Source organism: Stegodyphus dumicola, chromosome X1 (assembly GCF_044657685.1).
Source record: "Stegodyphus dumicola isolate Sdum_Otavi_A_Nest chromosome X1, ASM4465768v1".
NCBI classification, from domain to species: domain Eukaryota; kingdom Metazoa; phylum Arthropoda; class Arachnida; order Araneae; family Eresidae; genus Stegodyphus; species Stegodyphus dumicola.
The window spans coordinates 52,213,210-52,238,037 of NC_140780.1; positions in this window are offsets into that span (position 1 = coordinate 52,213,210).

The window sequence follows — 24,828 nt, forward strand, 5'->3', positions numbered from 1 at the left end:
GAAAACTTACCAATTCTTCTCTGGAGTATACACTAGGTTCTACATCGTTTTGAAAAGAATATAACAGATATTGCTCACATGTTAAACAAACAGGTTAGCATTCCTTTGTAGAGACATTAAGATTTTTTGGAAGTCAGGGAGATGAAAAGTTAACAACCGCCTTCGCCGGGAATCGAACCACGGACCTCTGGAATACCGGCTCAGCGTGCCATAGTGGGAGAAATACCTTATATACTTGTCTTTTTAAAGGGCGACTAGTGTTTTAGGGGACCTAGTCGCCAAATCCTGCGTGTGGAGAATCATCATCCACAACCCTTTTAGTTCGGGCGCCACTTGTAGAGACATTAGTTTAAGTGGAAAAGCCGTAGAGATGAAAAATTAGCAACCGCATTCGCCGGAAATCGAACCACGGACCTCTGGAATACCGGCCCAGCGTGCTACCGTTACACCACGAAGGCACGCTAGGGAAGTGGGGAAAATACCTTATACCTTTAGCCTCCAAATATCATTTTAGAGAATGGTATATTCAATAAATCATCGATTTAAAGATGTGATTGGAATTTGTCCCAATTACTCTAACATTTTTCACAATTATTTTTCTTCGAGTAAACAAATTTTTAAAGATTATCTTGTAAGGACTTTATTTTATTCTAAACAATTATTTTTAGTTTTACTTTCCTTTCGCTTCTGATTTCAGTTTCCTACTGGAATGTAAATTTGTAATGACGTATTATGCTAATCTAAGCGTGTTTCAGAAGCAGTATTTAAGCCGCATTTCAAACGTAGTAGTGAGGAGTAGTAGCGGAGTTAGCTCCGAGTCTATGCTGCGTGTTTGAAATTAGTTCTCTACTCGGTGAAGACACTTATCAGTTTATACTAATATCTCTAGGCTCGGCTTTGCTGTGTTCAGCCGATTTAGCGTTAAGCTAAGGATCCAGTCTTTAGCTATCTCAATTTAATATGCATTTTAAATTCTTATTTTCTGTTAATTTAGTTAGCCACAAGTTGTGGTGAATTATGAGCCCCAATAGCATGCATCTGTTTAATTTAGTTTAAATAAAAAAGGTAATTTAAAACCTTCTTCTACAGTATTTATTCTTCAACGACGTAGCGAGCATTCGCTACTTCGTCTTCCACGTAGAGTCCACGTTGCGTGCTACCAAAAAGAACGCAGAGACTCTATAATCTTTGAATGAATTTTTTAAAGCGGGATATTTCTTGAAGTCGTACAGGAAAGTAACATACGAAAACTAAGAATAAACTTAAAATAAGTTTTCGTTATTTAGAGAGTCCACTAATTAGATCTGAAATACACAAAGCTGTCACATAATAGAGGTATCCTTTACTTAGAGATGCTCACTAAGAGATTTTTCTATGCATGAAAAGCTAAATGTTTCACTCTTCCCATAGCATAGCCTATAGTTCGTGAAATTTCCCAAATAGCAGAAGTTAACCAGGCTTTTATTAATTTATTTGAATCCATAAGTATACAGCTCAAATTCTAATGGTCAGACCGTAGAATTAAACAGCGTACAATGGTTTTACCCATTCCACTAGGGTTAAGATTATTAATAGCATAATTAAGAAAAGGCCATATTAATAGCATGGATTAATGCTGCTTTTTCAAGTAAAGAAAGTGAGCTAGTACGGATGAAGTATAACGTTTTCAAATAATGAACTAGTATGAATTAATAACAGCCTTTACAAATACTTGAGAGAGAATACGTACGGATAATTAAGCTTTACAAATATGAAATTCCCATAATCGATTTTACATGAGAAGCAATGTAAATGGAGGAAAAACATGGCAATCCAAAATAGGACAGGAATAAATAGGAACAGGATAATAAATAGAAATAGGACAGGAATAAATTTTGAATTATATATAATTAGCCTTTAATATTTTCTCTTCTTCTCGCAAGAAACGAAAGTAAATCGATGTTAAGTATGTTCTGTATTAAACCTGAAGTCAACAATAAATTTTAGTCGGACTTTTTTTTTTTTTTTTTTCTGTTGTGTTCGTTCAACTCATATTGTAGTAGAAGCCGGGATGAAGATTCGTTTGTCAAGCTTGAAGGTCAGATGAGTTTAAAGAAAAATGAGTTTAACCTTGTAACATATGGTATAATTTCCAGTAAACTTTAAATTTTTCATGTTTATTTTCAATGTCTTCTATTGTTCTGAGTTAGACAAGTACGCAAATATGAAATTGGATAGGTTAGGTTAGGTTATTTGAATACAGTAAGGTATTTCTCCCACCTTCTTAGCGTGCCTTCGTGGTGTAGTGGTCTAGATGCTGGGCGCGTATTCCAGAGGTCCGTGGTTCGATTCCCGGCGAGGGAGTTGCTCATTTTTCACCTATCCTGCTTCCAATTAGCCTGATGTCTCTACAGTGGCGCCCGAACTAAGAGGATGGCGGATGATGATTCATCACACCCATGATTTAGCGATTGGGTCCCCTAAAACCCCAATCGCCCTTTAAAAGAGGGAGTATGTAAGGTATTTCTCCCCGCCTTCGTAGCGTGCCTTCGTGGTGTAGTGGTCTGCATGTTTAGCGCGTATTTCAGAGGTCCGCGGTTCGATTCCCTGCGAAGGTGTTGCTCATTTTTCATCAATCCTGCTTCCCAATTAATCTAATTTCTCTACAGACACAAGAGGATTACCTGCCTCAGGAGGGATACCTGCGTGGAGGATATTTTAAGAGAAATAGCTCGTATTCAAATAACTCATGACGAAAACCATGAAAACTAACCATGCAGCCAGCTCATTCGCCTAAGTACGAATACAGGACTAATTTCGGATATTCAGTGGTCTTAATCAAGCAGCCATTGGTCTAGCGAACTGAGTGTGGCAACGTATCATACTTGAAGTCTTCATGGAGAATTTTCGAAGAAAATTTAGCTTATTGACTTTTATTAATTTACGCGAATCCATAAGTATACAGCTCAAATCCTAATGGTCAGACCGTAGAATTAACCAGCGTACTATGGTTTTACCAGTTCCACTAGGATTAAGATTATCAATAGCATAATTAAAAAAAGCCATATTAATAGCATGGAATAATGCTTCCTTTTCAAGTAAAGAAAGTGAGCTAGTACGGATGAAGTATAACGTTTTCAAATAATGAACTAGTATGAATGAATAACAGCCTTTACAAATACTTGAGAGAGAATACGTACGGATAATTAAGCTTTACAAATATGAAATTCACACAATCGATTTTATATGATAAGCAATGTAAATAGAGGAAAAACATGGCAAGCGGAAATAGTTCATCATCTCACAACTGATCTTCGGTTTGGGACATCCTTAAATAAAAAATATCAAAAAGCGGTAACTAGAATTTATATATTTTAGCAAACATAATTTATGTGATATAGAGGTGCTTAATTTCTTCTGGCTTTCCTATGAATTTTCCTTTTATAACTTCTACACAAATATCTAAGGTGTTTTCTAAATACATCTAACTCCTCTAAAAATACATCCCTTCACTTAGCTGATTACCCTAGAAGAATTTGTCATAATCTAAATAATCTATTCTGATAAGAAAGATTTTTTATTGCTCCCATATATTTAACAACACTGTCACGAGAATATTTTGCATAATTTTATTAATTTCCGTTCTGAAAAATCACCTTTTGGTATATTTAATGGAAATCCCAGCATTTTTAGGGTGAAGAATTTTTACTCTAATAAAACCCTAATAAAAAACGGAAAAGTATATTACAAATAAATCAAAATTTAAACAAATTTAAATTTAAATTTTAACAAACACGTATAAAAGTAAAAAAGCAAATTTAAAGCAAATTTAAAGCCAAAATTTAAAAAAAAAAGCAAATTTAAAACCAAAATAATTTTTTAAAAAATTTTTTAAACATGAAAAGAAGTGAAAAAATGAAAAAATGAATGACGAAACGCGAATTGAATGATTGGAGAGTTAGGTTTGGAGACAACTTCCCCTTGATGTCTTCTGCCTGCTCAACAATCATTCACGTATGCATTTTTAAAAAATTGTTTGAATTAATTTTAATTTGCTAAATTAGTGAATTTATTTTCATGGATTGGTTTTGCACTTGATTTGCTTATGCTTCTGAATTTAAATGATATTGTAGATTAGTTCGAGAATTAAATCTTTTATATGTTTGCACATTTTTTAAAATTCTTTTAAAAATTATTTTGGCTTTAAATTTGCTTTTTTTTTTAAATTTTGGCTTTAAATTTGCTTTTTTACTTTTATACGTGTTTGTTAAAATTTAAATTTAAATTTGTATTTAAATTAAATATATTTAATTAAATTCAATTTATTCTTACAAATAAATCAAATGTATATCCCTAAAAGATTTTTTATTGAGCTTTTTCTTATTCATCTGAGGTTGTTTCAAATTCAGAAGTTGATTATTGAAAGATAATCAACTTCTAAAACAAGCATCGATTTTCATTATTAACCATATATTGCTATAATATATTAAAATGTGTCCTTGAAGATTTTTAAGCCACTCTCTTTCTCGAAAATTATACAAAATTAAGTGTTTTTCGATGCATCTGCTAAGTGGTTTAGTACATTTCGTATTTTTAAAGACAGGTATTTTTCCGAAAAAAAAATAAAAATTTCTTCAAACAAAAGGTCTGTTATTCGCGTTATGCTGCAGGCTTTTAGACAGCTTTCTGTACCTGTTAGACAAGTAGCACTCTTATTTTCATCTCGATGAATTCATTTTTCACGACGGGAGCATTGACCACTCATACCCTCCCTTGAAGTCACCCCTGTCTTGGTATGCAAAGACTCTGTCAATGTATTCCAAGGTCAAATTCCGCAGGTACTTTAACTTCAAAACAGTAACCTGAGATAATGATCAAGTGGGGGTTACTTTACAAAAATGGTGTCTCCATCATTGGCGTAAGTTAGCCAGTGCGGTGCCACTAGGGGTTCAAATGAAGGTGCCTTTGAGGTATAGAAAATATTGTTTAAATCTTCCACTTCAGTAGCTTTAAGAAAAAAAAATATATAATAATAATACCGTCATTATTTTCCTCCAGTAAATACGTTTATCGTAACAACTATATAAAGATATAACCCAAGATATGGTATGTTCGCGTTACGATCATGCTTCTAGAAGCTGCTTGTTTATAGGTTAAGTATTAAAACCATCAATTAAGTTTCCTTGCATGTCTAGATTAAAAAATAATTATTTTATGATTCTGAGTGGGATAGATTTTAATTTCTTGAGTATGCATATTTCATATTGTTTTCGTTAACATATAGGTAGTTTAGAAGTCTAAAGTGACCGAGGGGAAGAATCCGGTTAAAGGGAAGAATGCTTTCGCGGAGGACAATCTGAGCGAAGCAGCTTTTATTCCCGTTAAACATATGGAAAGCCAAGAAAATGCTAATGCACCCAGTTTGTCTCAATGACGGGTCAAACTATTAGCATTCTGCATTCTTATACACTTGGCCATTCGTGGTGGGGGCAAATAATATAGAATTTGCGAAAACTTCTAAACATGATCTTAATATCACTAATGAAAATCTGCTGTTGATGATTCGTGCCTCTAATTCATGACGCTTTCTTTCTTAGTTTTTCTAGATGTGTGCTTATTTGACAAAGTAACCTCTTATGCTTCCAGATATCATCTAATTTTTTTCTACGTTATGGCAGCTATAAATTTACTTTTATATTTTGTTTCAAATGCTATTCCACTTAGCTAAAAGAAAAGTAATAATTATCGAGTATCAGTTTTATCCTAAGATATTTGATTTTCAGGGAGAAAAACTAATCTGCCATCAGGGTATAATATGGTTCTTGATTACTTCAGTCAGTGTTATACATCAATTTTCAAAAATAAAGGAAAATTCACAAAAATAGACATTAATCAAGCATTTACGTATATTTATGTAAGGATGTTCATAAAATTTAAATAAGTTATGGAACTAATAATAAGGTACAAAATGAAGCGAGAAAAAGGCTCAAAAAATTATTTTATTTTTTAAATTAGCATATAAATGAAATGACAAAAAATTAAAAAGTCGGTTTGAAACAGGGAAGATTTTTTTCAGTATGGAGTGTGATCATCACGAACAGCAATATAATATCTACGGCGATGATTGTTACGGTTGGTAATGATGCCTATGACCAGTACAGAGTGAAGTCTATCGTATTTCCAAGGCTTTTCCAAGCTCCTCAAGGTTCGGAGTAGAAGGCTGAGAGCAGCGTCACGGGCTTCTTTAAGCATCACAGATGTGCTGAAAAAGACTTAAGACCAAGATGGTCATTTTGCGTGCATTATTGTTTTCTTCTGAAGACATTCTTCCAACACAAGAGCTTTGTGTGGCAACACCGTCCTAGAGAATAAAATGGTGTATTTTAATAACGGCAAAGCACACTAGGGCTATCTGCCTAAGGGGAGGGATGCCTTCGTAGAGGACTTTCTAAGGGAAACTGGCTCGTATACACGTTACACATGGGGAAAACCACGAAAACACCCATGCAGCCAGCCCGTTCGCGAGATTCGAACCTCGGACCGAACTACCAGTGTTCAGCGACTTTACCGCTCGGACGCTGGTGGGCTAGAGAATAAAATGTTCACCAATTGCAGACATTTAAGGACATACATAGGCATCAATTAATAATAATAATTATAATTATTAGTTATATCGTATATGTGTATATTAGCTGATACATTTTCAAGTGTAAATACATGGAAATCCGTGCGACTACCTAAAGTGGTTACTCCTCAAATATAAATCCTACCCCCCAAAAGATTCCCCCCCCAAAGATATGTTACAGGGTTTCTTCTTATCAAGCAATGCCCGCTGTCACTCTATAAATTAAATATAAACTTATCATTAAAGAACTTATGATTTACGTTGTCGATTAGTCTCTAGTCCAGCTGAGATGCAAACGCTCCCGGTTACACGGATGGCTGGTTGACTCTCATAAAGGCTTTCTTCAGTAAGCCTTTATGCGATAATACCAAATAATATCATAGTTCTCGTGGCTGCAGTATAGGTTGACCTGAGTTGGGTTCTGGCCAAAGCCCTCTTCCGTCATGGATATAACTGCAGATACATGTTATCAGCTCATGTTGTAGCTTTTAATCTTCCTTTGCTGAACCAAGGTTAGTAGACAGATAAAATTGTACTCTTTCGCGCATTTATGTTAAAATCAGTGTCTATTCAGTGCCTTCATTTAATTAACAGCGGGAGAAAGAAGACAGTTAAATTTAGTTCCTCAAGTGAACCAAGTGAATGCGATAAGTTACAGTGCTGTTTAATATTAATTTAAATAAAATTTAAATTCAAATTCTTTAACAATGCCATTTAATGAATTTATCATGGCCACAAGTAACAATTATTAAGTAAGAATGAAGGGGAAAATAATAAGTTGTCATAGAGTTCCTAAAACCAGCGAAAAATTGGACAATCGAATAGCTGTTCGGAAATAAACCGATGAGATTCAAACCGGAAATGGTACCATTTGCTCAATACATATAAACATGATTTTTTAAATTTTGAGAAATATAACTATGGCAATAACATTTTTCAAAATATCAAATGAAGACCCAATACCATCTATAAATTTGCTAGTTATTCAAAAAAGGAAAATAATCAGAACGACACGAACGGCAGTGGAAACATCAAAAGAAAATGAAAATAAAATCTTTATTAGGAAGATTCCCATCACTTATTTATAATCAGAATAATAACAATGACAGCAGACAAAAAGAATCGGTAGTACCGTTAGAATATGAACAACATGTTGAAAGAAATAAAAATCCTCAAAAAAGAAAATGATAGCTTAGGAAATAATAGTAATATACTCTTGAAGAAACATCAAGAGTCTAACTTGCTTAAAACTCAAAAATAATCTCTAAAAAAGGAATATTCGCTTATCAGAAGAAGTATAGAAAATACCGCCAATTAAGTATAGGCTGTAATATTATAAGCTAATATAAGACCTAGCCTAATGTTGATTCATCCTCTGTTAAATTCGTGCGCTATTTTTTCTCCATTGATTCTTTTCTTTTCTCGTTTTATCCTATATTTGAAAAGCTAGTTTTTGAGACAACGAACACTAGCTTTCATCAATTAAAACGTTTTAGACGAGGGAGCTTTATTGCTTTCAACCTGGCTTAGTTCTTGTTTGCTAATACTGCTGAACCATTTTCTTCAGACAATTTAATCGAAACAAAATAATGAATTCCATGCATGTACGAAATACGTATACCTGAATTTTAGTAATATATAATGTCCATGTTTAGTTGCATTTCCTTTTAAAGCAATGAAACTATTGTTCCATAGCTCTAAAAAACATATTTCAAATATGTAATTAAGGTTAAATGGGGTTTATGAGAAGTATAATGAACAAACCCTGTCTAGACGCGCCCACCCACACTTCTAACAAGCTTCGGAAGCTCTGCGAAGGTGATCTTCTGAGAAACTATCAATATTTGTATATGCTTTCTCAAATATATTCGTCACTTTCATAAATGGTCATCTTAGGGAGAGGGTCTACACCTTAAATAAGAAGTGAACGAGAAGGTTCATTATAATTATTTTCTAGAAGAAAGAGAATGAATTTAATCTAATGATAAATAAATGAATGAGATTATTCTAAGTATGCTCCTTTTGTAAGCAAGATTTAAAAACATATAACGGAAAATTTTATTTCACAGTTAACTGTTAAATAACAATAGTTTTTCAATATAGTTTTCATTGTACATCATTGATATATACTATATATAAATACATTAAGCAAATTATGCAATATATGTATAATAAAAAATAAAAATATTAATTATGGTTTTTTGTACCATTGTTTATAAGGCCATATTATTTATGAAACCAAAATTTAAATTGCATAAATGGGCTTATTGTTAATTTTGTTTATATTTATAAATTCTTTTGGGGTCTTCAAATTTAATTAGTATTTATGTTTTCAGATACGTATAGAAAATATACAGTTATTCAATATTCATGGACCATTTTAAAAATGCATAGTAAAAAACTACGGCGCACGCGAAATTTTAATACACTGAATTTATAAAGCTTGACTTGTTTTGGTAGCATAAACTGGAAACAAAATCTTAACAAACGTTAAGCGAATTATCGCTAGGTCTGGACAGATCTACAAAGTTTCGAGAAAGTTTAACAAACTATTTTTTATTAAATACGAACTATGAACATAAATGCACTTCTCATGCTTAACAGGATCAGCTAACCACTTGTGACGATGTAACTTAAAAGTAGTAAATTCAAATTTCAAAGTAAAAGTATGGCCCAAAAGCGGCCGAGCGGTAAAGACGCTGAACACTGGTAGTTCGGTCCGAGATTCAAATCCCGCGAACGGGCTAGCTGCATGGGAGTTTTCGTGGTTTTCCCCATGTGTAACGTGTATACTAGCCAGTTTCCCTTAGAAAGTCCTTCACGAAGGCATCCCTCTCTTTAGGCAGATAGCCCTCGTGCGCTTTGCCATAATTGAACAATCCAGTCCAATCCAAATTAGAAGTAAGACTAGTAGGCAAAGGCTACATAATCGCCTTAACGCGAAGTTGGATCGAACTTCTTCCGGTGTAACAATTTAAATCTTCGTAACTATAATTCAAGCTAAAGAATACAATTGTATCTGAGCTAGCTAACCTAGTAACGTGATCTCGAGAAACAAAAGCACGCTCAATCTACAATCCGAAAATTTCATGTTATATGCTCTCGAACTAATTAACATTCTGGTAGGAAAACGGAAGACGGAAGTGATATTACAGATCTAAATCATAAAATGAATGGTTACTTATAATAATAGGAAACTTATAAATTAATTAAATCTTTTTGTTTACACACACACACACACACACACACATATATATATATATATATACATACTTTAAATTATTTAGACTTTTCAAAGTTACAAAAACTACAAGGAACAGAGTGAAAATAATTTGGGAAAAATACAAAACTTTTCTACAAAAATTAAAAAATCAAATTGAAAAACAATAAATTGGAAGCTGAAAATAATAACTTCTATAGATTATAACCTTATTAGCTTTTACTACGTTTAGTTATTATTTTAATTAGTATTTATGTTTTCACTTTCATTTCTTAATTGTTTAAGTTTTGCAAAGTTACAAAAAGTACAAGGTACAGAGTATAAACAATTGCAAATCCTTTAGAAAAAGCAATAAAAGTAAAAATAATTACTCTTTAATTGTTTCTACATTTGCGCATAATAATAATTATTTTTTTTTAGAATGACTAAATCAGTTTTTATAAATTGGTTATTAAATTAACTTTGTTTTGATATCCCTCTACATACAAGGTGTCCCAAAATTTCGTGTGCAAACTTGGAGGGGAGGTTCAGAACATCCTTAGGACTCATAATCATGCAGGAAGGCAGGAGGGGAAGTACCACCCGGAAGTGATAAATTAGAGATAAAGACACAGAAAGGACAATGACAGAAGATGGAGTAAAAATATTTATTACAAAACAAAAGAATACGTGGTTACTTATAATCATCACAAGAGGTAACCGAAATTACGCCCATTGGCTATGATTAGCATTGATGCATGCATGACACTTACGCTACATGGACTGGCGAATTACATTTTCGAAGATACCTGGCATTTCGCGGACCGTTGCTGCAGCGATGCTGATTCGTGCCACCAGGTCAATTTCAGAAGTTATTGGTATGTCATAAATAATTGTCTTCATAGCATCACACATAATATAATCCAGGTGATCTGGGGACCTATGCGACGGCACCGCCACGCTCAATGCAACGGTTTTCAAAGGCTCGGTCCAAATGCTCTCATACTGATGTGGCATAAGGTGATGGCACCCCATCATGTTGAAACCACATTCCGCGATGAATATGTGCAAGGACAGTGTCAAGCAACTAAGATGGACCTCCTGAAGACAAAAGGTACTTGCGAGCGTCTAGTCGAGGTGGTAAGAGGTATGGGCCGACAACACAGTCCACCACGATACCCGCCCACACATTAACATTGAAACAATGTTGTGCGGCATATGGTCGGGTTCCGTATGGGTCGTTTACGGATCACATGTGAGCGTTGGGTGTATTGAAAAGCTCTTCACGTGAAAAAACAGCTTCATCGCAGAACAAAACGGAAACCATTGTGTATGTCGTAGGTGCGAAACGTCGTAGGTGAACATTAACTGCGAAAATTAAACCCTTTAACGATGATAGGGATGTAAGCCCTCTCAGTGCATAACGCGGCAGACAGTTGACCGAGATGGTCCGGTGACATTGGCAAGCCCCCACCCCACCCTATTTCCGGGATTTCTTCCACACTATACAAGAGCCCTTCTTCCAATGCGGGTGTTCATACTGCTCGCGGCTACAGGTATCCTTTCTGCTAGAGATTCATGTTCCGCAAGGTTCTGATGCTCCTGAGCGAACACTTGGTGATTTGGTTGTTGGCTCGTTGGGTATCTTTCTCGATACAACCGTGCAGTAGAGAGCCCCTTTCGTAATCTGGGCTATAGATGAAGTGCATATCAGTCAACTTGACACTCGTAAAACGATTCATGTTCACCGTACGCAGTCGACATCTGAAATGAAAAAGCCATACATGCCGATCTTGAGAGGTGATGTACCGCGCTATCTATCCTTCGTCTATGCTTTCCTATGTGATTATGATTCCTAACGATGTTCTCTATCTCTCATACAAGTTTGTACATGAAGTTTTGGGACACCTTGTATATGTATGTAGGTTTGTATGTACATTTATTATTCACAAACGCTCTTGTGTGTCCGCTTCTGCTTATACGACAGACATCTATGCGTGACTGGAAGGATTTATTTGAACATATTCGAAAACTGGCTGATTCCACAACTAAGTAAAAATAGAGAGCATTCTAGCAAGAGAATTAACCTGCTCAGTAAAACACTTATCGAGGTTACCTCAATCAAAATTGTTACACCATTCAAAATTTTCCTGCAAATACAGAGAGCATTTGCGTGATTATCTCAACGATTTTTACCACAAAGATGGATAGGACGCGCGAAGTACGACACATTAATGTGATGCACTCTCTAGACTTAACTCCAAGTGACGTTTTTGAGATAGTATGTCAACGGTCTGCCTTTGTACCTTCACTTCTCGCTAATATCTAGGATGTTAGATGCTGCATCACCGACGTTGGGATTCAGCGTCTAACCGGGATGCAGCGTCTGGTCGACCGGATGCAGCGTTTAACTGACCGGACGCAGCTTCTAACCGGGATGCAGAGTTTGATCGACCGTATATTGGCCGTGGATGAAGCGGATTATCACACAAATGTCTGCCATTTCAGCCATGGTAGATGTCCAGAACATTTATGAAAAATGTTAATAACACTTGACAAGTTTTCCTATATTTCAAGGTAATTAAAACTGTGTATCAGTTGTGTACTTTTATTTTATTTTTCCAACAGTTAATCGTACGTTTAGAAACAGCCTTTCCTGTAAGCCTCATTTTCCTACCCACGCTTTCCTGTCAGAATGAGTTTTCAATTTCACGCTTTTTATGCAAATTTGGGTAGAAATTACTACTTAAGTTGAGCTCTGAGCTACTTCAGACAGAGCATGTTCTACCTTTCGGCCACGTTGCCCCGATACTAGTTAAGCTTACTATTTTACGGCCATGCGTACTAATTGCTTGTTAATCTACGTAGGTGATATTAGCCAAAGAGCCAACGACACGTTAAATCTCTCTGTGCAGCTTCGGCTGATTATTCAACTTAGAGTTAGTTTAGTTTTACGTTTTCTACTTTTAATTAAAACCATAAGTGCTGGCTATTTGTACGCCCAAGTGGGGCCATCTGTGAATCTATTTGAGTTAAAATAAAAGGGCAATTTAACACTTCTTCTGTTCTTATTACTGACCCAGCAGAACTTACGAATAGTCGCTTTACAGTTCTTATTACTTACCCAGCAGAACTTACGAATAGTCGCTTTACAGTTCTTATAGGTTCTAGCAGTCAAATAACTTTAATTTAGCTGCAACACTACACAGTTACGTAATTTATTTATTAGAAACATTCTAAATGTTTCGCGGAATTTTAATCAACCTTGTATTGATAAATGTTTTTCGGTTCACGTTAATTCTCGATCTATTTTTGCTGATAAAAATTATTTTCTGTGAAAATTTAAAAGCATTTATGAATTTCGTCTTGCTAGATATATGTGTTTGAGAGAGATTTTATTTTTTTTCCCTTAACACAAAGATAATTATATTATTTTATAAGGTTCTTATTTAGATTAACCAGGTATCTATAACTTCAGCCTTTACGATAGCTTCTTCTTTTCGTTTCCCTCCCCCAAATGCAAATAATGAGATAGCCAGTATTTAAACTGAGATTTGGGGATTTTAAGGCAGAGCGGTTTTTTTTTTTTTTTTTTTTTTTTTGGCTGCGCATATACTTTACGCTGAGTTCCTGCCAGCTCTGATAGTTCTAATTATTGGGCTTTGCATTATATCGCTACCGATACTTTGATTTTGCGCTCCGGTAGAATTACTGAGCAAGCTTATAGAAACATTCAATTGTATATTCTTTGACTACTGCTTCATGTTTAATTTAAATTTGGTTGTTCTCTTTAGTTGCATCACCATGAACTGTGGCTAATATTATTAGTACGAGAAGGTGCGTTTATGTTCCAAATTCTGTTTAAATAAAAACGTTATTTAAAACCTTCACACAACTTGCAGTTACTTCAGGCATAACGAGAATTCGGTTACGTCTGTTGTGGTTATTGGATTAATTACCAGTTCCAGATAAAGTAAAACTTCATAGCTTACATAGTATAATGGAAAGCTATTCAAACGGCAATTCCTAAAGACAGATTAAAAACTTTTCTTCCTTTGATATATTATACTTTAAATTAAATAATAAATCAACGTTTCCCATAATTCGGCTTTAAATAGGTTATGTCTTTAGTACTTTAGACATATTTTACTATATTTCCGTAAAGGGATAAAGACAATGACATAACTTGATTATATCATCCTGAAATCCTGCATATACTAAAATGGACTTGTGTACTCATTACGATTTTAAATACTTTTCTGCATCGAAATCCAGGTATTCCATTTGAAAATAAGTTTAAAAGATAACACATGTGCTTAACAGTTTGTAAGGGTCTTATTTAAACTAACCAGTTATTATGTTTTGGATCGGTACTTTAACTACTTTCCGTATTCCTAATCTGTTTGTTGGTGTATTGAAACTGAGGTTTTTCTATCTTGAGAGAAAATATTCCTGGCGTTTCGTGCTTGGTTTCTGCCAGCTCCAGCATTTCTAATATATCTCGGCTTCGCGTTCTCTCACTGCTGATACTTTAAACTAACGCGTCAGCAATTTATTAAACTAGCTTATAATTTAGTATTTAATTGTATAGTCTTAGACTACTGATCAACGTTTAATTTGAATTGAATGTTCCTTTTTATTTTCATCGCCAGGAGCTGTGATTACTGTAGCACAAATTCGTGCCTTTATGTTCAAAGCTCTGTTACAATGTAAAAGGCTCTTTGATAACTTTGTAAAACTGTCGTTCTATCTCAGACATATCGATAACTCGCTTTATGTGTGTTTTAAGGTAATACAGTAGGATTAACAAAGCTGTACTAAACGAAGTATACACCTTACAAGTTTAACAACAACTTTTCTTTTTTGCAAAATGGCAAAATAAATTGAGTTCAGGTCTTGAATACCTATTTATAATAATAGAATAAATAACCTTTATCGAAAAATTCCAAATTATCGTGAAGTTGGCGAAAAATCATCAAATGTAGCCACACTGGCAACACAAACTTTCTCCAAGACCTCTCAGAAGAATTTATGCCTATATCTTCAGTTTTGATTGAACCATAGTCGCAATTTTAATGTCGATTTATTCATTTGTAGTGGCTTAGTTATTGCATGAGAAATAATTATTTTTTATTTCATATATTTGTTCATGTCTTTAATTATTTTATAAAATTAACTTTAATATTTTGTTAATATTCATATTTATCTTCCTTTTATGCTGAATGGCAACAAGTAGTTTATATTTATATTTAAATTTCTTTATGCCGAATGGCAATTAGTTCTGATTCATGATTGCTAGGTTTTGGTTTCAAAACGTTGCTCGTAGCGTCGCATTTCGATAGCTGGAAAATAAAAAGCAATAAACTTAGCTATGTGTTTATAATTAATGCTGTTCCTAATCATAAATTAATTTTAAACATTAGTAGCCATGGCCACACATTATTACAAGATCTCCAGTCCAAAGTATGAAGTAAACACGTTACATAAGGAGCCGCAACATCGACAGAAAATTAATACACATACACAAAAGAATTAATCCAAGAAATGCTCAATGAACAAATAAATTAATAAAAATAATACATAATGCTACTAAAAATGCAAATAATTTTGCGAAGGGTTAAAAAAAAAACTTGGGTAAATAACATCAAGAAATACCCTTAGAACTGAAAACACACAATAATTCACCTCGCCAATACCTTCGGTTTAGTGGTGCCATCTAACGGTAAAATATTACATAAATACATGAAATCCATGTCCTGAAATTAATTGCTTTCTTTTAAAAATGAGCATTTAAATCCTTTCGAAAATTAGACTTTTGAAGAATGACTCATTATAAGCAAAAATATAGTTCTTACAGTTTCTGTAATAGTTAAACATTTGTCAAACCCTAGTTAAAAAATTTTACATTAGATATATTCTATCTAAACAATAGCTATATAAAATTCAAAATTTTGAAAACTGCTGTATTCGAGATTAATATTTAACCAACATACAGTGGCGTAATAATACCACAAGTTAAACACAACTTAGGTAGCATATTAAATCGACAATCAATAAAAAGGATTCAATACGTAAACCTGCGCAAGGAAACTGTTAAAAAATAGTCGAAAACTTGTTAAAAACTATGGAAAGAAACAAATGTAAAATATGAAATTTAATCATAAGAGCAATTATCACACTACACTCAATTTAGCTCACCACTAAAACAGATTTTTAAGCGTATTGCTTATTAGCAATAATTGTTTTTTCAATATTTGCAAATCCTAGAAATTTACGCATGGTTTCTTTTGATGTAAAATCATTATTCCAGCGGAGGGTGCATTAAGATGTCTAGAAACCAGACTTCGCGAATTTCATTTCTCTTGCATCGAAATTGATGAGCTAATTTCTCTCACTCTGTTTGAAACAAACGCATTTTGTTTTCCAAAATAAATATTACAAGCAAACTGAGGGATGAGCCATGGGAAGCCCCCTCATTCCCATCCTGGCTGATATCTACATGCATTATTATGAATCAAAATTGTTTGAAACTTTAAACTTCCCGGTATGGTTCCGCTACGTAGACGATACTTTTACCCTGTTTTGAAGGTAATAAAGATGATTTAAATAAAGTTCTTTCAACAATGTTCTATTGATCCTGCTATTCAGTTCACTTTTGAACTTGAGACTTGCAATTCTCTTCCGTTTCTCGACATTCTGGTCACACGTAACACATCCAACTTCAGTACTACGGTTTACCTTCCACAACACTTTAAATCATGTCATCCGACTAAACAAACGTTAGCTTCACTTTATTCCTATTTTTTCCGTGCTCTTCAAGTTTACTCCTCCCAACTATCCCTTGCTGAAGAATTAAATTATTTAAAAGCAATAGCTATTGACAGGGGCCTTTTCACCCAAAATTATTAATGAAGTAGTTAAAAAATTCTCATCTCAACACACTAAAAGGCACACTCTTGTTTTGGGAGATTATAAAAATTCTGTTGTCATTCCCTTCTTTCTATCAATTAGCTATAAAGTTGCACATATTTTGCAAAAATTTAACTGTCGGGTCGTTTATTCTCCCATCAATGAAATTCCGAGTTCCATACACAAGGACCCCATTCCGGATATGAATTCTCGAGGTATTTATAGGATTCCTTGCCAGTGTGGTTTAATTTACATTGGTCAAACTAAGAGACCCTTAAAATTTCGCGTCAAGGAACATGAGGCGTATGATAGAAAAAAAGAAACACAGAAGTCTGTTGCCCGACATTGTTGGTTCGAAAATCACACTTTCAATTTTTCTGCTGCCAAAATTATTCAAAAAACGTCTTACATTGGAGAACTGGATTTTGTAGAGGCCTTTCCCATTCAAAAAAAATCTTTCTGTTCTAGTTAACGATCCTAATTCCAATCCATCTTTGCCTTCGGCCTTTAAAGAAATTATGTTTTAGTTCTGGTTTCATGAACAGATGGCGCCACTAGCTTATTTTCAGTCCAGGCTTTCTTATCTTATCTGATCATTATATCCTATCTCGTTCATTTACGCTTTTGCAGCTGAGGATGGTGGTTCGGTAAAACCATCGAAACTAGTCCTGTTGTTGTTAGACTTCTGAATTAGTATTTGTTCGACGTGTTATTGTGTCTTAATTTACAAATTTATTTACTACTAAGTGATTATCGACAAAACGTTTTCAGTGGCCAAAATTAAACAACAAAAGAAAAGAATAATGACTTATAATTGAAAAAAAGTATTTATAACCTATATACATATTATTATTCCGCCCATTATAATAAATCCTGAAAATTCATCATTTTCGTGGCAACCGCCTTAAAAATAAATGGAAGGCAATTGTTTCCTTCAGTAGTTTTGCGAAAACTAGTTTCCACAAAACATACCTCTGTTTCTTTCCGCCGCAGGAAAATTCCTAAGTGCGTATTTTAGGTTATTGGAGTGCGGTTAATCTCGCCTAAGGGCAGGCGATGCTTTCATAGAGGACTTTTTAAGGGCAAAGTGGTCCGTATTCACGTTACACATGAAGAAAATCGCAAAAACCAACCTTGCAGCCTGCCCGTTCGCTTGGGTTCGAACACAAGACGAACTACCAAGTTTCAGTTCTGTTATCTTCTCCGCCACTAATAGGGCCTGGCGAATATTTTTAAATTGAATGTAAGACAAAAATATATTACTAATTTTCTAGTAAAAATCTAGAAGGCGCGCGAAAATAAGGACGATCACTGAAACTGATCAATTAATATGATTACTAAAACTGATCAATTTATATGAGCGAAGGTTGGCTGAAGAATTGTTATGCGCATTGTTACCACCGTTCGGCGCATTCCGAATATTTGGTGGCCTGTACTAAGGTGATTGTTCAAATTCGCAAGTGAAAAATTGTTTACAAAGAGTTTCTAACTACAAATTAGCGATTATGGAAATTGAAACATAAATAATAAAATATTTTTAATCAAATAATGACCTCATGTGCTTAGTTTGGATAAGATCTTTGCTTTCCACAGCTAAAACATAATTTTAACTTAGAACTGAAAGAAAATACTAACTAAATTATTGATCTTTTAATGTACTTGTGCATGAAATCGTTTTTTAGTTATTAGCAACTACATTTTGGAATATTTTATCGAAAGCATTTGGGAATATTTCATCTATTTGAAATTATGACATTTCTACAGTAAATTGGCTTAAGTATGAAATAACATGTAAATAAATTAACTACAATCAGACTGGTACACACATTTAATTTCTTAATTTATTTGATCTCGGATAGAGCTCTAAGCTGCTATCTATCTAAAGAGATATCTATCTTTTGGGGAAATCAACTCATGTTAGCAGGAAGAAAAATACGAAACCATTTATGTAGATAGCTCGCTTGCCGAAATACGACTCGAATTACCGTTATCCACTGATCTCATTCCCTTAGCCACTGGTAAACCCGTATTTAGCTACCTGCTAACAATTTCAAATTAAGAACGTGAAAGACCACGCATTGGTTCTTGTCTCAGTGGTTAGAACAAGCACACTTTCGCCCTTTTCTGAAAAAAGCACACGAAGTTATTTTCAATGAAAATTTTTTTTAGCAATCTTTTTCAGCAACTTCAGCTAACAATTTCCTTTTTTATTATAAGAAGTTCTTTACAAACTTATGAGTTTAATAACTTTTCTATACATTTTTATTATCTTGCCTGTTTAGTAATTAACCTAACTTAATCAATATACATATGCGCGCGCTTGTGTGTATAAGATAAAAAAAGTGTAAATAAAAATTCTACTTTTAATTTGCAATATTCCCTTGGCAATTTCCTCTTTCTGTTCTAGAAATAGGAACTGCTTATCATAAATGTTTCCTAACTACATCATTTCCAAGTTAATCCATGTCATATGAGTTTTACGTAACTGACTGATTTAAGATTTCACCTTGAAAACGTTGCATTTGCTTTTCTGCTTCGCTACTGTGTACTTGCTTTCTTCAGAAACGTAGAAAGTTCTAGAAGAACAAGTACGTATTTTATCTGTTTTGGTTGTGTTGGTTTAACGTGGCATATCTTCGGTTTTCCACGGCTCCACCATTCAAAGAGGGCTGTACAATACTTAATACTGATCATACTGTCTTGAGTTTCCTCAGTACTCATGACGGTTCACTTCTGCCTTTGTCCGAGCACTCTACAAGTTTTAAAAAGCTTCACCAACTGTAAATGTCTGGTCCATAGTTGCAGCTGACACAATACCCGCCAGCCAGTGTTACGTAAGACTTTTACCATAGAATTGAAGCCGCAAAGTCTGCATTGCTTGTAACTACGATCCACAGTTTGTTACAACTCAGTGCCCAGACGTTTAACAGCTGTTATTATTATCAGAGGCGAATGCTCGGGGTACAGATTTCTGCATTCTCTGTATCTCGGAATTACTTGCAATTTGAATCATTTCATCCCTTTATTATAATTATTTATAAAACAAATATGTTACAGTTATCTGCTTTCTCTCGTGATAAGCAATTTTAATTTCCAACAAAGTGTGTTTCTTAGTTCGGTGCCTTTAAATATTGAAATAGTATTTCTCTTATGTATTTCCTATATTGTATTTTAAAAAAGCAGTAATAAATAATAGTTTATATTACTTATTTTACTTGAATATGTAAACAGAGTAATTAAATTTAAAATTTTTAAAAATATTAATTTGATATAGGAAAGAGGTTGGAAGTGATAATGTTTATTTTAAGATCATAGTAAACTTACATCCTTAAAAAAGACCATATTTAAAAAAAGCGACTGGATCGAAATAAAATTACGAAACGAATAATTTAGAGACAAACTATGAATGAGTTACTTTTGAGATGCGTTTCTTCTTGCGAAAATCATGAGCAATTTTATTCAAAGCAGAAATAATTTCATTCTTGATACTTAATTTTTTAAAATTATGGAAAGTTTAAGATTTGATTTTTTAAAATCACGAATCATGGCAATGAATACATTTACTCTAAGAAAAAATTTTGAAAAGTAAATGTAACAACGTGGTAAAGAATTTTTTCCTTCCTTCTCGTATGTCTTCGTGATGTAAATGGAAACAACATCCGGTTAACAATCATAAGGTCCTGAATTCCAATCCCGGCATTTCGTGCTCCGAAATAAAACTCGGGATTCTATAAACATCTTTTTTTAAAAGAGAAAAGGGTTATAAGAGCAAATCTAAAGATAACAATTACAAACGAGCGACATTTTCATTTTCTAAGAAAGTAAGTATCAATTGCATAAAAAATAACTGGAAGTAGTTGAAAATGCATGCATAAAATTTGATCGAAAGGGCTTGAGATATCAATAGGATTCATTTAAAGGAGGAGGTGAGAATAAAAAGCTCATTGTGAACCCAAGCCGATATTTTTGATTTTCTTGAATGACATTTTCTACGCCAATTGAAACTAGCCGCGGAGTATACTCCAGTCGCATGGGCCAATGCCGCTTTAACCAATTTTACCCGGTTACGAAGTTCGTTAATCAGCACCCCGAGCATCCATCACTGGACACAAAATTATGTTATATGGACGAGCCATGGAAGCTAACAAACTTGGAAGGCAGTTACGAGTGTTACAGCCCAGGTTCTATTTCTATGTTAAAGTTCATCTCCTGCTCTGCTTGGCGGGTGTAATCATGCTAATCTTATTACAACCATTGATCAGACGTTTTCAATTGGGAAAAGTCTAGAGAGGACGTGGACTGAGCTAGAAATTGAATGTTCTGTGTACTGAGGAAACAAGGAAAGGTTTACAATATGTGGTCTCACATTTTATAGTTAAGAAGCGGGGTGACAGAAGCATCGAAAATAGGCACAACTGCAGATATTAACCTCAGCAAGGCAATAGTGGCTGATGAAAATACCGTATATGAGGATTAGAAGTGAACATCAACAATTTCGTCAATCCAAGTTCTGGTATAACTAGGCAGAATTCTGGTATGACTAAGAAGAAAGCAAAGTTTCCAACTTTCATGGCTCTTGATGTCTCAATGCAGAGATACGGCCATCATAATGTTGTAAGTAAAAGCGGAAATCTCCATAAAAGAAGACGTCATGACACCAGGAGGTTTATGTCCGTCACGGAACCCACCATTATAAACGCTAATTCCTGAACTACAGCGTCAATGATGCCCGAAACAATGGCTATCTTTGCCAACAATCCATGACTTAGCAGACGTCGTTGCACCATATGTGCGTATACTTGATGCTATGCAAGACCCAATTTCCTGGTCCAGGCCGTCTTATATTGTTCTACGACCCTTCATAGCGGAGCTATAAGGTATCAGTTGTCTCGGACACTACTGAGCAGGAGAACTGAGTTCGAGAAAAACTGAGTCTTCGTTGCCGACGTTCTCACTCTGGGCCTTCACCAATTGAGGAAAAATTTGATTTCCAAGTGAGGGCTTAAGGAGTTTTGAATTTCTTGACCAAGTTGATTCTTATTGTTTCTCCCTCAATATTGCGGCGCACCCTGTTAGCATCCTCCTTTCTAAGAGTCACATTAAGCATGCAACATGGAAGCCAGCTCTAACTCAACGGCAGAAAGTTTGGTACACAATTCCACAGGGTAAAAGAACCCATGAATTCTTCCATGAAACATCAAAAGAAGGTCTGGTCTCAGACAAAAACCTCGTGAGATTCATCACGGACATGGGCCATTCCCAAGCCTCCTTTTTGAAAGAGGTATTGCAGACACCAATATCAGCGTGTGCGGTGAGGGCGAAGAGCCCAACCACTACCTGACAACCTGCTCGCTCACAAAAACCTGGCATCAGACTTCCAGCAAACGTGGCTGCGCACAAAAGATTTTTCGTTATTCAACCAGCATTTCATAAAAAGATAAAGCGCCCTGTGAGCCAACTTGAAACTCTGAGCACGGAAAACTGTACAATGAATTAGTATAATTCAGTGAATCACTGTCTGATAGGTATTTAAATAAAATATATCTTGTGTAACCTCCTGTATCATACCTAACGACCAAAGTATTTGGGTCTAACATGTATCCCTAATTTTCTCCAGCATTGTATTAGAATAAGCACAGCTAAGCATGAAACACTACACAAAAAGCCTCAAGTGATATAAAAATATGTTGCCTCAATTAAATAGCCATAATTGCTTGCATAACATACAAGAAACTTACAGTATTTGTTTTCTTTAGAAAAAATATTAAGCTGTCATCGGAACTTTATATTTCGAGAAAGAAAGTCATGCATAAAATGGAAAGAAAAAGATATCTTTTTGGTATGATGTTCTGCTTTATACAGATGAGCCAGTGCTTTTAAATTGAAAAGACCACTGATCGAAACTGAAGAAAGATTTGGATTAGGAGCGTTTCTATTATGACAAAGCGTAGAAGGATTAATTCTCTCAGGGTAGGCTGCCTTCGTAAACAGTTTTTAAGGAAAAACGCACATTCTCATGTCACACATGGGAAAATCTGTGCCAGTCTACATGCAGCTAACTCTTTTTTTTTTCTGTGTCGAACCTGGGACGAACTACCAGTTGCAAAGGTCCGTGACGACAGTGACCGATTACAAATATTAATTAATACGTTACAAATTTTATTATAGCAGCATATATTACAATTTTTATTATAGCAGCAATAAATTTCACATTGCATTTTAAATATCGTTATGCTTCCAAAAACATTCTCAAGTTGTTGGTTTTGAAGAAACTCAACGAAGAAAACGGTTTCCACGCTTATCAGATATCTAGATTTTTCTTCACAGAGAAGTATAAAGACTACAATAAGAATAAAGATTACAATCATTTACCGACAAAAAGATTACAAAAGAATAACGATTACAATCATTTACCGACTGAATTTTCAGAATTTAAATGCTGAGAATAAAATTAAGTCTTTTGTACTGTAAAACGTTTTTAAGTCAACTTATGAGAATTGGGATATGTATATAGAACTGGAAGAAGGGCATACTGAAATGTAAAGTTTACTTGATAGCTATGCCTTCTATTTTTCTGTGTTGTTGTTTCCGTCAATAAATACATTTTAATGTAAACTAGATCGAGACGTTTGAAACATCGTACATATGTAACGAAGAATAAATTTAATAAAATCACTTGTGATAAGACTGAAGTATTCCTCTTCCATTTATATTTGTAGTAAAGTTACAAATCATTAATTAATTAAATATCGTAAAAGTAAAAGAATGGTCTTCAGACCGAAATGAAACAGTAGTAAAGGTAAAGATAATCAAGCAAATTTACCAGTAGTTACCTGCCGCCTGCGGAAAAATATTAGGTACGATTTATATAAAAATAACACCAGCTATGGTTGCACAAATGTCGTTAAAATTTTCGTTTTAAATCCATCTTAATTTCTTCCATTATTTTCCGTTTTACAACTAAATTGAGGACTTCTTTCCTTCTGCATTATTTTAAATTAGTCTTTGTCTTCTGTTTTCCGTTATTTCACGAATACAAACTTTACGTTTTCTTACAATGTTACTAATTTGGGAAGGAAGGTTGTCTTTTCTTGATAATCTTAAATGAAAATTTTACTTCAATATTGGTTGTTTGATGAGATCTCATTCTAAATTCTTTATCTTTTATATTGAGAACTTTTATTAGGTAGAGTAAAAGTTCCCCAAATTTGGATGAGAATTTGCCTACGGGACGTAAATATAAAAATTATTGGGAGTTTATGACATTTTTCTGAAGTGTTTTCTAAATGTTTTGTCATAAAATTTTGAATAAATATCCTTAGAGTCTTTTAAATAATTCTTTGTGAATTTGTATTCTTTATTAGTTTTATACGGAGATAATCAAACACCTAAATATTTATTTATAATCATAAAATTTTTTATATTCTACATATATATATATATACATGTTGCTCTTAATTTACTTTATTAAGTCTGAAATTTTGGGATAAAGAAGCGCATCCTCAGTTGTGGAATCACTGTATAACAGCTGAAAATTACCCTAAATAAACTAATTTACTTAAATTTAACTCACGTCCTTTTCCGTCATCGTACACTAAATAACAGCTTCGAACAGCATTTCTGTTGATCGTCATTCAAAGCGTTGGACTTTCGTCGTGCTCAATATATCGTAGACAGGCAAACAGCACATGGTTCGTCACTCAATCATAGCATCATCTCACTCTTCAGTTGATCTTTTCCGCACAGCAAACTTCCCAGTTCCTAATAGCACTCTGTATCTCTCTGTCACATTCACACTACCCTTTTTTCCCCTGTTATTTCTTCTTTTTAGCAAACGTACTCAGAACATCTCACTTAACATTTTTGCTTCCTATGTCATCTTCCTTTCCTTCCCTTCTTGACAATCTTTTTTTCACCATTTAACTACTGACTTAATAATTAATTAAAAGCAATGTCTCACACCACCAAGCTTCAGATCTTCTTATGTTTGTCAAAAGTCAACCACCACCTTTTCCTAAACCAATTACAAGCATGCAGCAATCAAAATTATGCACCGTCTTTTTGCCTCCGGATTTTGAATTTCGGTTTTTGTTTTATTTATTTTAAATTTTATGCT